The sequence below is a fragment of the Myotis daubentonii genome, chromosome 15 (assembly GCF_963259705.1).
Source record: "Myotis daubentonii chromosome 15, mMyoDau2.1, whole genome shotgun sequence".
Taxonomy (NCBI): Eukaryota; Metazoa; Chordata; class Mammalia; order Chiroptera; family Vespertilionidae; genus Myotis; species Myotis daubentonii.
In genome coordinates, this window is record NC_081854.1 from 57,213,425 (window position 1) to 57,226,938 (window position 13,514).

At 60.9% G+C, this 13,514-nt stretch overlaps 1 long non-coding RNA gene across 1 annotated transcript; it reads right to left on the reverse strand.

The window, feature by feature from the left end:
- Nucleotides 1-10,803: 10,803 nt before the first annotated feature.
- On the reverse strand, nucleotides 10,804-11,811 carry LOC132216402 (uncharacterized). The gene is made up of 3 exons (XR_009448749.1): nucleotides 11,717-11,811; nucleotides 11,265-11,384; nucleotides 10,804-10,940 (listed from the first exon to the last, which is right to left on the reverse strand). It is a non-coding gene; the product is annotated as an uncharacterized LOC132216402 (long non-coding RNA).
- Between the last annotated feature and the right edge of the window lie 1,703 nt (nucleotides 11,812-13,514).

Here is a 13,514-nt window from a genome sequence, read left to right on the forward strand (position 1 = left end):
ACCACTAGAGCAGTAGCTACTTCCTCTTCGGTGGGCACAGAGCAGATGCCCAGCCAACCCCCTTATCCCACAGACCAGCCCGCAGAAGTGGTGTGAGACGGTCTGAGTCTCCACAGGCCGGGTCCCAGGCACCCGAACAATGGGGCGGAACCATCTAGAACAGCGGTTCTCAACCTTCTGGCCCTTTAAATGCAGTTCCTCATGTTGTGACCCAACCACAAAATTATTTTCGTGGCTACTTCCTAACTGTCATGTTGCTACTGTGATGAATCGTCATGTAAATATCTGATATGCAGGACGGTCTTAGGCGACCCCTGTGAAAGGGCCGTTCGACTGCCAAAGGGGCCGCGACCCGCAGGTTGAGAACCCCTGCTCTGGAAGGTCGGGTGTACGTCTCCCCTCTGAGGATTAGGTGCTCCCACAACTCAAGCATCCGTGTTGGAAAATCCAACGGATGGAAACGGAAGCCAGCGTGGGTCCAGTCCGCTTTCTTTCCGGCGATCGAAACACAGAAAACCAACGTTCACCACCGTGTCTGCTGGCGGCGAGAGGTGAGGAATTAAAATGCTGAAACCAGGCTTTTAACAAACAAACAAACCGTCCCATTGCAACACGGCCGGCAGCACCCACGCCAGGAGTGTCTTGGGGGGCAGGCCCGCTGGCTCCGGCATCTCCCAGAACTCCTCCCTCTGTGTCTGGCCATCGGCCCCGCACCCCTTGGAGACACCTCATCCTATGGGAGAGGGGTTCTCTCCCGCACGCCCCGCACCACCTCCTAGGAAGCGCCCGGGGAGCGAGTTGATCCTCGCAGGCCTGGCTGTGGTGCTGCCCGATTTAGCGATTGGCAAGGCCGTTTGGCAAGGCCGGGGCCTCGCCGTGTCAGCGTTGCCGTCACTGAAACAGACGGGACATCAGAGCAGACGGGAGACCCTTGTGCCTCAGGCTCCGTGTCTGGGCCGGTGACCCCGGAAGCGGCACCTACCTCCTCCCCGGGCGGGGTCCACGCGGGACGGCGTCCACAGTCCCTGGGCAGATGGGCCGTGGGCGGCTGGGGCAGCGTCACGTGCAGCGAAGGCGGCTGACCCCCTGGCAGGTCGCAGTGATGGCATAAAGTTAAACACGTGACCAGACACTTCACACACATGACATTTTTACAGCCCATGGGGCTGAAACTCGGATCTGAACTCACGCCCCACCCCCGAGCGAGGGTCCTCCGCTGCCCTAACAGCTTCCACGCCGGCTCCCCTGTGCCTGGGACCCCCCGTGCCCAGCCCCACCGGCTCACCTGGCGTCTCTTCCTGGCGGCATCCTCAGGCTCCGCGAGGCACTGCCCCGTGCCCACGGTCACCCCTCCCACACTCGGTGGGCCCCCCATGCAGCCCGACTCCGATTCACCCGCCGCTGCTCGCCTCCCGGCCCAGGTGAGCACTGAGCCCTCGCGAGCAATCACTCAGCAATGGCCCACACCAGGCACCCCGGCGAGGTGCGCGCAGCACCTGGGAGCCCGTCCACGGGGGAGTCAGCATGTTTTGTTTTTTGAGAGCGAGAGAGAGCATGGAAGGGAAAGAGGGGGAGAGAGAGAAACATTGATGTGAGAGACTCATCAATTGGTTGCCTCCCACACACACCTGACTGGGGTTGGGGATGGAGCCTGCAACCCAGATACATGCCCTTGATTGGAATCGAACCCGAGAGCCCTCAGTCCACGGGCCGACGCTCCATCCACTGAGCCACACCGGGCGGGCTGGGAATCTGCCGTTTCAACCAGCTCGCAGGTGAGCTCCATCCGCGGCTGCTGGGCCCACCTGGGTAGGGTGGGTGGGGTCTGTGTTAACATGTCGGACCTGCCCACGGCTGTTATCGGTGCAGAGGCCCCCGGCCGGGGTTGCTCAGTGGTGAGGTCACTACAGGACCCCCGCTGGGTGTTCTTGGGGGGCAACTCCTCCCACCGCCGCCACCAGCACCGCCACCAGCACCGCCATGGAACCTGCAGCCATTCACCTCCAGGCGGGAGGCATGAGTCCCTCCCACAGAGCAGCACGGCGTCACCGCAGTGGATGTGTAACTGAGTGGATCCGGCTAACAGAGTGCGCCTGGGCCTCCAGAAATGCTCCCCAGGGAGGGCCCCCCCTCTCTGCCGCCCGAGCACCCTCCCTGCCGCCCCCCCACCCCCCTGGGGCTGCTCCCGCCTCCGCGAGCTTATGCATCCTCCTCTTCGGGCCTCACCTGAGGCATCGCCTTCTCAGAGGGCTTTGCCCAGGGGCGCCCACCTCCTCCTCTCTCAGGACACCCCGTCCTGTCCCTGGGCACTGGCCTCGACTCCTGATCGCACGTCTTCGTGTGCCTGCTGGTGTCTTGTCCAGCTCCCCTGCTGGACAGTGAGAGCCGGGAGGGCAGGGCCGTGTCCGAGGGCCTCACGGCTGCATCCCAGCTCCCAGCCCAAGTCACGGTGGCTGACACATCGATGGCACCCTCTGCGCTCTTCCCCCCCCAGGGGTTTCCCTACTTTAGCTCCTCCTCCCCCACAACCCGCCTACAAAGCAGGCACCACAATTAGACCCGTTTTTAGTCTCTTTTAAATATATATTTTTTTGGTTTCAGAGAGGAAGGGAGAGGGAGAGGGAGAGAGAAACATCAATGATGAGAGAGAATCATGGACCGGCTGCCTCCTGCACGCCCCCCACTGGGGATGGAGCCCGCAACCCAGGCATTTGCCCTGACGGGGAATCTAACCCTGACCTCCTGGTTCATAGGTCGGTGCTCAACCACTGAGCCACACCGGCCGGGCAGGCCCGTTTTTATAGAAAAAGAAACTGAAAAAGGGAGACACTGGTTCATGGTCACCTGAGACGTAGCGGGTCCCTCTGCCCGTCCAGGTCTGGCTGACGTCAGAGGGCCTCTTAGGGAACGGTGTGCCTGTCAGACCATAGGTGCTCACAAAGAACCTGCAGAATGAGAAATGATTGGAGGCACCCAGTCCAGCCCGGCCCCTGTGGCTCAGTGGTTGAGCATCAACCTATGAATCAGGAGGCCACGGTTCAATTCCTGGTCAGGCACATGCCCGGGTTGCGGGCTCGATCCCCTGTAGGCAGCTAATCGATGATGTTTCCTTCTCATTGGTATTTCTATCTCTCTCTCCCTCTCCCTTTCTCTCTGAAATCAATGAAAACGTATTTAAAAAAAAAAAAAAAAAGAATCACTCGATCCAATCCGACTCCGTGCATCCCATCCCACCGATACCCACCGGCACCGGGCAGGGGCCAGGTGCTGTGGGAGCCTGGCCTCAGGGGAGTGAGTGGTGGCTGCAGCGAGAGAAGCCAGCGTGCGAAGCACCCAGCCAGCTCCCGCGGGTTCCCTCCCGAGTACCTGAGGGCTCAGGGGATGCCCCTGGGGCACCCACGTCTCCTGAGGGAGACTGAGATGCACTGAGCATCCACAGTCCTGGCTCCCACCCCACCCTCCTTGACTTACAGAGCAGACACCGGCCCGAGAAGCCAGGCAGCTTGCCCAAGGGCCCATGGCCGCAAGGAGCAGAAAGAGGGATGCGGGAGCTTCCTTCAGCCTGAGCTCTGTCACCTGCACTTGGGGGCTGGCGGCTGCAGCGGGCCATGGTGCAGCCCTGGGCGAGGGGGAGGAAGGGGAGGTGCTGGGGGGCTGCGCCTGGGCCCTCAGGCCAGCCAGGTCCCCAACCAGCCTCCGCAGGTGCCCTCCTACCAGGGCACGATCCTGCTTCTATAGAGCAGACTGTCGGGGATTGGAAAGAAATAAACGTCCGATGGAATACTTTAAAAAGAACGAGAGACCCACGCAGGCAAGAGAAACGGGTTCAAGTTCAGCTCCTCCGCGTGTGGAAATTCTCCCCGACAGACTTAGGTTGAGTTCCGCCCCGAAGCCATTTGCCCTGGAGGAGCCGTTCAAACACCTTCGTTGGCACACAGGGCTGGCTCCCGACTCTCTGCAGAGTCCCTTGCGCGGGCCGTTCAGAGAGTGAGGAGGGGCTGCGGCTTGGGCAGGAGGAGGACGCGGCGAATTCCTCATTCGATTCCAGAAAAGCAGGCGCGGCGGGCAGTCGGAGAGGCTCGCTTTGTTTAGAAGGTTTTGTCGCCGGCAGGATTATCTGCGATGACAAAACTCATCCCTCCAGCCTTCACACAAAGACGTCCCGGGAAGGGGTGACGCCCTCATTGTTGTTGGAGAGAGAGGGGGAGAGCGGCCTGGGGTCCCATGGGGTGCGGGATAAAGGGGCTGGGCAAACAGAGCTATTTTCGGATTAGCTAACAGGCGGACCACGGCGCCCCCAGATCCATTCGTTTCTGGGCCCCCACGGGCCCCCTCCAGGAACCAGCAGGCGCCTCCAGCAAATGGGCTTCAGGCCTGGACACCCTCGGGGCAAGGGCCTGATGTAGGGGCACAGAGAGATGCAGGCACCGTGGGCGCCCGGGATGCCAGGCATGCATTCTCTGCGCACCTGGGCCCCGTGGCCGCCCTCCCGCCCTCGGCTTCTCCGGGGGCAGCCGCCAGTGGCCCCCACCATTCTGCTCTGCCTGTCACACCGTCTCTGGTCACCCCTGAGGACACAGCGAACTAAAGGACAACACTGGGCCCTGCCCACGGATGAGGAATGGCTCGGGAGCCACAGAGAGAGCCCGCAGCTTCGTTCTTTAATTACTTACGTTTGCCCAACTCCGTCTGAGGATCACAGGGTTCCTCCAGGACATGCTGGGGGTGGGATTCGAACCCCGGGCAACTGGCCACATCCGGGCTCTTACTTGCTCGCTGTGCAAACCTCTGACCGCAGCCCAAAGCGCCCCCCCGGGGGCGGGGTTGAGGGAGCAGAGCTCGGCTCCGGGAGGCCAGCAACCTGGGGTTGGAGTCAGAGTTCTGCCAATCCCGCCCTCAGCCAGCCTCAGTGTCCCCACCTGTGAGATGGAGCAGTGAGAGTGAGGAGCGCACAGTGCAGAGAAGGAATGAGGGAAGCCCTGGCTGGTTTGGCTCCGTGGATAGAGCAACGGACTGCAGACCAGAGGGTCCCGGGTTCTATTCTGGTCAAGGGCACGTACCTCTGTTACAGGTTCCTTCCCGGCCGGGGCCCTGGGTCAGGGCGCCTGCAGGAGGCAACCACTCCATGTGCTTCTCTCACATCGATGTTTCTCTCTTTCCCTCTCCCTTCCATTCTCTCTGAAATCCATGGGAAAACGTCCTCAGGTGAGGATTAAATCTTTAAAAAAAGGAATGAGAGGAAACCTGTCCTGCCCTGGGCACGGGGCCTGGCACACGGGAGGGCCCCATGAACGCTGGCGATTCTGACTGTGAGCCACGGGAACAGTGAGGGCCGCCCCCGCTGCGCCCCAGGCCTGGCCTGTGCTGGTGTCTGCCCCAGGGGGCCCCCCGCGCTCCTCCAACATGAGCGGGTCCTGGGAGGTCGGCACCCAGGCCCTCTGGTCGGTTGGCGGGTGAGGCTGGGAACCCCGAGGCATCGGAGGGGGGGGGCAGCGGCTGAGCTTACCTCCGAGTTTGGGTTGAGGTTTCAGTCTAAGTACCAAGTCAGGGTGACTTTCAGGGCCTCCGTCTTCCCCTCCATAGAGTGGGTGACATGTGACGGAGGGCGTTTCCCCACGGGGCTGTCTGGGGGACTGAGAGAGCTGACCATGTGCCAAGCACCCCAGCGGCTGCAGACACAGAGCAGGCGCGGCTGGAGGAGCTGGTTCTCCTCCCCGTCCTCCATCCCGGGACACGCAAGCAGCTCCTCCTGCCTCGACGGGGAGGCCCGGGTCTTGGGGAGCCTATTAGCTGGGCCTAGTGGAGAGTTAAACATCGAAGCTGACAGAGGGCGCGAGCTCTCACAGCGCCCCACTGCCCGGCAGATGGTCCCGCCAGATGGCGGGGGCAGGGGCGGCCAGCCAGGTGTCTGTGAGAGGAAGAGTTCACCGCCCACCCTCACGGCCTCCCCCGGCCTCCCCCGGCCTCCCCCGGCCTCCCCCGGCCTGGGGCGCTGCCCAGCCCAACAGATGTGGGGTCTGGGAAGGTTTCCAGGTGCAGAGGTGGGAAAGTGGGCCATTAACCCCATGCCAGGCCCTGCTCTGGCGGAACGGGAGCAGGGGGGTGAGTCTCGGTGCTTCGGCTCGCCTGCCTGCACTCCCTCCCCTACAACCAGGAGCTCTGAGCTCTGCACACAGGGCCCTGCGCTCCAATACAGCAGCCCCTGCCTCTCTCCCCAGCCCCTCAAATGCTCCGTCCTCCTCCCCGCCCCCGAACCCCCCTCAGCATTGGTTCCACCTGCTGAAGTGACTTGTCAGCTCCAGAAATCCATGCCACGGATTTAGATCCGAAGGCGTCTCCCTCCCAGGACTCCCCGAGCTCTGGGTAGAATTTTGGGGTCACCCCAGGGCAAGGAGGGGAGCAGGTGTGTGGGCGTGTCCCATCGTGTGGAGCGCCCCCGTGAGAGGCCACAGTGGAGGGAGCCAAGAACTCCTGCGTGCCAGCTGTGCAACTTTCAGGGAGGCGCTGACCTCTCTGGGCTCGGCTCTGAGCACCAGGGCTAAGTGGGGATGGAGGATAGGGTAACGGAGCCGTGCAGAGTCCCAGGCGGCGCTTGGTGCTCGTGTGGAGATGAGGGGACGCCTTCCCTGCCCTTATCACAGCCCCTTTCCTCTTCCTGCCGGGCGCTGCCGGCTTGGGGGCTGGCACGTGTGGGCGGGGGCTGCAAGTCCACGATCAGGTGTCACAGGGCTGCCTCCTCCTGCGGCCATGAGGAAGAACCCCCCCTTACCCCGGGCCCTGTCCGGGGGGGTAGACCTGTGTCTTCACTCGGTCTCCCTTCTGGGGGTGTCTGGGTCCAGTCTGCCCTTTGTATAGGACACCAGTCCCCGTGATCAGGACCCGCCCTCATGACCCTGCCGTGACCCTCTCTCCAAATCAGGTTGCACTCTGAGGTTGGCTTCAAATTTAACATATGGATATTTGCGGGGGGAGAAGGGAACCCAATTAAACCCATGACAGCCCTGGCCGGTGTGGCTCAGTGGATAGAGCACCGGCCTGGGGACTGATGGTCCAGGGTGGGTTCGATTCCCGGTCAGGGCACATACCCGGGTTATGGGCTCCATCCCCAGTGTGGGGCGTGCAGGAGGCAGCCGATCCACGATCCTCTCTCATCACGGATGTTTCTATCTCCCTCTCCCTCTCCCCCTTCCCCTCTGAAATCAATTGAAAAATAAATAAATAAGTAAACCCACGACAAAGCCACGCGTGGCCCTGCTATGGGGCAGGCCCGGGTTGCAGGGATGTCAGGCCTCCCTCAGACGACCCTTCCCGCGCCTCAGCCTCCGTGAAACTCGAGTCATCGAGAGCTCGGCCTGGGGGCGATGCGTTCGGGAAGCGCCAAGACGAAGTCTGCGGAGGGTTCCATGGGTGGCTTGGCACCAGGTAAGTCTTCGAGGGACGTCTGTGGTTGGTCCGATGATGCCACACGATGCCACACGGGAACTGTCCACGTCACCCAGAACCGGGGCGCCTTCGTCGCTGTACCTGGCAGACGGGAGGCCAGACGGAGCCTCAGCTATGTGGGCGTCTAACCAAGGCCCCCCTGAGTCTCGGGAAATGCTGCGTTGAAGCGAACAAAGATTTCCACTGCAATCAACATTCCTCTGGCAAAGAGGCTAAAGATTTCTGAGAGCAAGGACTAGGGAGCAGAATTAATCACCCGGACAATAGCAATGGATGCTATTTTACGCTGTTAACAAAACGGAGGTTTTTTGTTTCAGGCTGGCTTTTCCTTGAATCTCCATGTCCTTTGTCTTCGCAGGGAGCTGGCAGCTCAGGGCTGAAGTTTCAGCAGCTGGGAATGGTTCTCCGGAAATCCTCCTCCTCCTCCCATTCCAGTCATTTCAAAATATGGTGAGGGTCCAGCCAGTGTGGCTCAGGGGTTGAGCGTCGACCCATGAACCAAGAGGTCACCAGTTCGATTCCCGGTCAGGGCACATGCCCGGGTTGCCAGCTCGATCCCCAGAGTGGGGCGTGCAGGAGGCAGCTGATCGATGGTTCTCTCTCATTGATATTTCTATTTCTCTCTCCTTCTCTCTTTCTCTCTCTCTCTTAAAAAAAGGAAAAAGGGGGAAAAATATGGCGAGGGATCAAAATTCCTGCGTCAGTGGGTGTGCAGCCCCCAAACGTAACGGCCTCTGTCTGCCACAGGAACCCACCACCGTAGCCACGTTCCTACCCAATTAGGAGCCCGAGCTGAGGGAATGTTTCCTGCTCAGAACAGCAATTTGAGAGAAAAAGAGAGAGTTTCTTCTTCAAAAATATGGAAAAGGGGCTTTTAATCAGAGAAGCAGATCTTTCTTTTCAGTACCGAGGACACCGGGATATGAAATTCCCCTCGGAATGGCACGTAACAGAGGTAAAAGGAATCCTGGGGAAATCCCCTCCTGCGAGGGGAAGCTTCTGACGGGAGTGGGGATGTGGGGGCACATCCGTTAGGTCGCCTGAATCAGTGTGTACGTTTCTCAGAAGAGGGCCTTCGCTGTCAGCTCAGAGAAGTAGCCCTCGGGGACGGGGCAGGCGGACAATGGTCCCCCTCCCCCCCCCAGGCGTGTGCACAGCCTACCCGTGGAACCCACGACCATCACCTCCTGCGCTGTGGCGGGTCACTTCACGTGCCAGCGTGGCTAGGCCACGGGGCCCAGCCGTGTGGGCAAGGCCAGCCCAGGTGCCAGTCTAGACGTTTGTGACGTGGTTAAGATTTAGGTCCGTCGGCCTGGAATCGAGCGGATCGCCCTCCACAGTGTCACACATGGTCCTGCCACATGACACCACCTGTCACGTGACACCTCCCTCGTGTCAGTGCGGTGGGCCTCGCCCAATCGGTTGGGGGCCGTGCGAGAAAGCCTAGGCCCCTCAGAAAGGAAAGAACCTCCCTCTAGACCAGTGATGGCGAACCTTCTGAGCTCGGCGTGCCAGCATTTTGAAAAACCCTAACTTAACTCTGGTGCCGTGTCACATATAGACATTTTTTGATCTTCGCAACCATAGTAAAACAAAGACTTATATTTTTGATATTTATTTTATATATTCAAATGCCATTTAACAAAGAAAAATCAACCAAAAAAATGAGTTCGCGTGTCACCTCGGACACGCGTGTCGTAGGTTCGCCATCACTGCTCTAGGCTGTCTTCAGACTCAGGGCGGCACCATCCACTCTCTCCCGGGCCTCTCCCCTGCCAGCCTGCCCTGCAGATAGGACATCACCGGCCCCCACGGCCACACCAGCCAGCTCCTTGAACTATAGATTTATCTGTCTGTCTGTCTGTCTACCTACCTATCCGTCTACACAGCCTATTGACTCCGTTTCTCCAGAGATGGCTGACCATGACATGTGGCAAAGAGACTTTGCGGATGTGACGAGGGCAGGAATCTTTCGTCGGGACGTCATCCCAGGTGAGGTCCTGGGATCTGCTGAGGCGGATGCTTGTAAGGGATATGGGGGGAATCCGAACCAGAAAGGGGCCGAGGGTGAGGGATCACGCTGTGAGCCCCGGGCACTCAAGAAAGTAGCCACAAGGCCAACAGGCCGGGCTCCCTGAGGGGCGGGCTGGGGTCCAGGGGCCCTCGCTCAGCCTCTCTGAGCCCCCACGCTCTCACCGGTGCTGGCGCAGGGCGCCCGGCCGGGCCCTCCCCGGGGCGGCGTGTAGACGGCCCGAGAGGAGCAGGGCCTCCCTCCTGTCACGGTCGAGGCGGTCCCAGAGCAAGCTTCCGGCTTTCATCTGGCCAAGTTCATCTGCGACGCCCTCTGGAAGCCTCGGCCCCGTCCGCCTGCCCAGGGCGCGGGCACAGAGGAAGGGCCTGCGTCCTCGAGCTCCGAGCGGAAAGGCAAATAGCCCACAGCCGGCCGAGTGTGCCGACACCAGCGCCTGCTTGTGTGAGCTGCGCTCGCCAGGGCTTGGCAATAACGTCAGGCAAATATCAGGAACCCAAGGGGGAGTTCACGCAAATAAAACCCGTGCACTCGGCGTAATTAAGCAGCGTGTAATTAACGCCCTCCCTCGCCATCAGCTGACGGGGAGACAGGCCGCCGCGGCAGAGGCAGCGAAGGTGCCAGAGGTCTCTGCTCCTTCTGATCTTCAGTCGCACGTTCCGTTCCTTGTCGCTCGGCTTGTGTCAGGGAAACCGAGAAACGCGTGTCTGTGTCTGTCTCGCCCTCCGAGCCTGTAATTTCCGGAGGGAAGGGGCCCTGTCGTGTCCATCTTTGCCCCCACGATCCTGCCGTGTGATTACTCTGCTCCAAGCGCAAGAACTAAGAGTGTCCTCACTCAAGACCTCACTCCTCTGTGGATAGAAATGGGTCTCATGGCCGCCCGGCTGGCGTGGCTCAGTGATTAAGCATCAACTGATGAACAGGGAGGTCACGGTTCGATTCCTGGTTGGGGCACATGCCCAGGCGGTGGGCTCCATCCCCAAGGTATCCCCAGTATGGGTGTGCAGGAGGCAGCCGATCAATGATTCTCATTTTTGATGTTTCTTTCTCTCTCTCTCCCTCTCCCTTCCTCTCTGAAATCACTAAAATATACTTGGGGGAAAGAAAAGAAGTGGGCCTCGTGGTTCCGTGGCCTTAGGAGTCTAACTCTGGATGGAATGGCTGCTCGATGTGTTAACGACAGGATGACAGGGTGCAGAGTGGTGCCTGGGGCCCACTGGACATTCACTCACTCACTCACTCACTCGTTCATTCATTCAACAGACACCCCTGAGCCTGTCTTCCGTGCTGGGCGATATGCGGGGTGCAGGGGACGCCGTGGTAACCACGGCTCAGGGTCCCCGTGCTCATGACGCTCACATTCCAGGAGGAGATGGGAAGCGCACATGGGTCACGTGGACAGTGGTGGCACGTGCGATCAAGGACGCCAGAGGCAGAGGGGCCTGGGAAAGGCCCCCCCAGAAAGCACCTGCAGGGGGTGAGGAGGGGACCACAGAGGGATCTGGGGTGAACACTCCGGTGGAGGGAGCAACGTGTCCCCCACCCAGGGAGGAGACCAGCTCGGACCGAGAACAGAGGACGACCAAGTCCCTAGAGCACAGATCAGGGGCAGAGTGGCAAGAGGGGAGGTCAGAAGCAGGTGATGTCACGTGACAGGACCACGTGAGCCACGTGAGGCACAGGGTGTGCATGACGTCCTATGAGGAAGGGACGTCCTAGGGGGCCTGGCACAGGGGAGTGGCACTGTCTGATCTGTTTAGAAGTTCTCTCTGGTCGCCACGTGGGGAATGACCTGGGACACGCAGACAGGAGGACAGGTGGCGGTGACAGGCAAGCGCCCCTGCGGACACACGGGGCCGTGTCTGGAGGATCCATCCGGCGGCTTCATCCAGACAGTTATTCTCTCACTGTTCTAGGACATGTGGACGCAGGTGCCCGGAGGGAAGCAGGTGGGGACACGGAGAAGGCAGCATCTCCACGCCTCACCCCGCAGCACCCCACCCCTGCCCACTCCTCACCCCATCCCTGCCCACTCCTCACCCACAGCACCCCACCCCTGCCCACTCCTCACCCCACGACACCCCACCCCTGCCCACTCCTCACCCCACCCCTGCCTACTCCTCACCCCACCCCTGCCCACTCCTCACCCCACCCCTGCCCACTCCTCACCCCAACCCTGCCCACTCCTCACCCCACCCCTGCCCACTCTTCACCCACAGCACCCCACCCCTGCCCACTCCTCACCCGAAGCTGTAAGAGAGTGGATTCCATTGGAGCCACCCGTCTGAGGCGTCTCCTTATGGTGCTCTATCCACTGAGCAACGCGGCTGGGACAAAGGTAAAAGCGTTTCTGAACATGGCAACAGCCCAACAAAATGCATCCACGGGCAGAAGCAAGTGGCCATGGTCACACCTTCCCGCACCTGCAAGCAAGGCCACGAGGGGCAGGCGGGAGGGGGCTGGGCCTGGGCTCATGGCCCAAACGTCCCCTCCCGGAGCCGCTGTGTCTCCCGCCCCACCCCACCCCACCCCCACCCCCCGGGTCCGTTACTCTAAGGAGAGGGGTTCGGGGAAACGGACACAGCCCAGCCTTAAGTCAGTGCAGCCAGCGCAGCACGGACTCGCAACACGCCCGCCCGCGTCAGCCCGCGGGCACCTGGGGCAGACAGGCTCGGTTTGGGGCTCCCCAACCCTCCTACCCCCCCAACAGGAGCCGAGAGGACACTGTCTCGCCGCCACGGCGGGAGGCTTGCTCAGCGCTGGCTGACACAGCTGAGCGCCATCAGCTGCCACGAGGAGTAAATGGCCTGAAAGTGCGAAACAGTCACTAGGACGCGGTACCTGTTTGCGCTCTTTACATGTTTTAACGCCCGATATGAACGCGTCGGCCCGAATTGTACAGAAAGAACCTGGTCCTGCCCGGCCCGCGTGGCTCAGTGGTTGAGCATCGACCTACGAACCAGGGTCGCAGGTTCGATTCCGGTCAAGGGCACGTACAGCGTTTGCGGGCTCCTCCCTGACCCGGGCCCTGGTCTGGGCACGTGCAGGAGGCAACCCATCGACGCGTCTCTCTCATATCAATACTCCTCTCTCTTTCCCTCTGTCTTTCCCTCTCTCTTCCACTCTCTCTAAGGTCAATGGGAAAATACCCCGGGGTGAGGATTAAAATGAAAAAAAGAATCTGGGGCTCCGTGAACCTCACTGGATATGAAAGGAGCCTCGTATGTACGGCAAAGCGCAGGCGGCTTAACGGTAACTCCAGGCTGTGTGTCTGGAAGGAGCTGCCCCGCCCGCCAGGGCCCTTCCCCCACCGCCCACCCCGCCCAGGAGGAGGGAGATGGATGAGGGGAGTGATGCTGGCGTCGCGGGGGGCAGGAGGCTCCGAGGGGTCACTGGGCGGAACAGATGGCCGGCAGCTCCCGGCTGCAGCTCACACATGGCTGAGTAAATCGTGTTTGAGGTTCCGTGCCAGCCTGGGCGCCGCGCAGAGAGGGCCGCGCGGAGCACCTCCACCTCCTGCAGGATCATCTGCTCCTCCCGGGGAGCTCATTTCCTCCCCTGCTTGTGCGTTAGGGCACGGCTGGCTGGTCAGGAAGCCCGCGCCCTTGGAGGCAGGCGTGGGTCTTCGGGAGGAGGGAGGGAGGGGGCAGGGCGGGGCGGGGGAGGGGGCAGCCTGGCCCTTGCTGGTGTTCCAGTGCCTGGGGCGGACCTGCCCGGTGACATCACAGTCAAGGCTGGTACAGGCACACTGCCTGGGGGTGGGGAGGAGGGGGTGTTGGTCAATGTTTTCATTCTTTCAACAAAGACCCTCGCAAGCAAGACCAAGGGGGTGTCTTTGGTCTCTCTGTTTGTTTATTTATTTGTTTATTTAACATATTTGTATTGATTTCAGAGAGGAGAGGAGAGGGAGAGAGAGAGAGAAACATCCACGATGAGAGAGAATCATGGACCGGCTGCCTCCTGCACGCCCCACACTGGGGATGGAGCCTGCAACCCGGGCCTGTGCCCTGATCGGGAATGGAACCGTGACCTCCTGGTTCCT